At 33.2% G+C, this 1,857-nt stretch overlaps 1 long non-coding RNA gene across 1 annotated transcript in view; it reads right to left on the bottom strand.

Annotated features, from left to right (window-relative positions):
* LOC106877239 (uncharacterized) overlaps positions 1-1,857 on the bottom strand; it is an 11,597-nt gene that overhangs the window by 5,146 nt on the left and 4,594 nt on the right. Inside the window, exon 2 of the long non-coding RNA XR_001410351.2 lies at positions 1,290-1,538. This is a non-coding gene — a long non-coding RNA (uncharacterized LOC106877239). The remainder of the gene's footprint in view (positions 1-1,289; positions 1,539-1,857) is intronic.

Raw genomic sequence — 1,857 nt, 5'->3', positions numbered from 1 at the left:
CACACGTGCACACACACACACACACACACACACACGCACACGCACACACGCACACAAACACGCACACATATAGATACATACGTGTACACACGTGCGCGTGCACACACACATTGATACATACATACATAATACATGCATACATACATACAAATATATTCACTGATTTCATAACAAAACTCATCCGTTCGAGGTGTAACTATTGATTGAATAACCGTACTATTGTTGTTGTTGTTCTTCTTCTTATTATTATCATTGATATCAGCAATGTACAAATCATCTTTCTATGACATGGCAATATCCAAAGTATTATTCTATACAACGGAAGATATCAATGAAATATTTTACCTAGGTTGTTACCTTTCCAGTTTATCATTCATTCTCAACAATTATACCATTCTGTACATATGCATTTCGTTTATGTTTTCGTGTAGAGGCCAGAAGGGAAAGATAAACTATCAATTTTGTTTGTCTGCTTGTCTGTTTTCGTTAGTTATGGCGTAGGCAAAGTTGTGTGGTTTAGAATTGCTCTTTGGTTTTGTGGCTTCGTGTTCAGTCTTACTGCTGCCCGACCAATTTCCTGTCAATGATTTTGTTAGATTGTAACTGTATGGAAACTGTGTAGAAGCTCGTCGTATCAATCTCTCTGTTTGTTTTTTTATGTATATATGTATATATGAAGCAGGCGATTTAAACTGCTAAATTTGAAGAATCAGAGTTTGATTTTTCTGACCAAAGGAATGGATGTTTAGATTCACAAATAATTTGAGGTAGGAAAACGATTCGGGCAAGAGATACAGAAATTCGAAATACAGCTAAAGGATATGAGGGATCATATCTCATCAGTGAGGATATTGATCTTTCGTGTCAGAAGCTGGTGATTAAAATCTGATCCATTGATGTTAAAATCCGCATGTCCTGATGTTACCTGTAAGATTCTACAGACGTGGTATTGACAGTCGGTATCTCAAGAGAAACGAAGTGTGTGAGACTGAATACCACTGTTTTGGGTGTTTAACTGCCGTATGATAACACCCAAGTAGCATCTGTGAAATAACGGTGACAAATATATATGCAAAAATTCAAGTGGTCACAAATGAAATAAGTAACGTTCTGTGAGTGTAAAATGAATTTTTCAATAAACACTTACTCCCTGATAATCTGTTGTAAACCAAGAAGCGCAGGCTTCACAAACCTTAATAACGATTAGGAAGAAAAAAAAAGGCTGCATTACCGACAAAAATAATCCGCAGTTATGAAAACATTGAAAATGAGGTGGATAATAGTATTACCATGATGTGTAGCATCTCTTGGACTCTTGACAGTTACATCATATTTCGACGGTTATGATTGTGAAATCCTTGCACAGAAGATAGCTGTAGAATGTGTTAAGAAAAAAAAAAAACGAGTATCTGAAGCCGATAAAATCCCATGATGAAACTGGAAACGTCGATCATGCTACATCTCTGTGGAAGATTTGACACATTCAAAAGGCAGTTGTCGCCACATATACCGCTATTATTTGTCTTTATGACATGTTTCTGTTAAAATAGAAAGTAGCATCCATAGATTAAGAGTGCCTGACAATAAATATAGACAACACCTCTGCTTTTTAGAAACAAACCTACCAACGTATTGGTGGAATATTTCCAAATAAACTGCTACCACATGGAAACATAAAAGGCTATGTATGTATATATATGTATGTATATATATACATGTATATATATATATATGTATGTATATATATATATATATATACATATACATATATAATATATATAATATATAATATATAATATATATATATATATAATATAATATAATATAATATAATATGATATAATATAATATAATATA

This window comes from Octopus bimaculoides, chromosome 23 (genome assembly GCF_001194135.2).
Source record: "Octopus bimaculoides isolate UCB-OBI-ISO-001 chromosome 23, ASM119413v2, whole genome shotgun sequence".
NCBI lineage: Eukaryota > Metazoa > Mollusca > Cephalopoda > Octopoda > Octopodidae > Octopus > Octopus bimaculoides.
The sequence above is the reverse complement of the archived record's forward strand: the minus strand, read 5'-3'. Positions and strand labels throughout refer to the sequence as shown.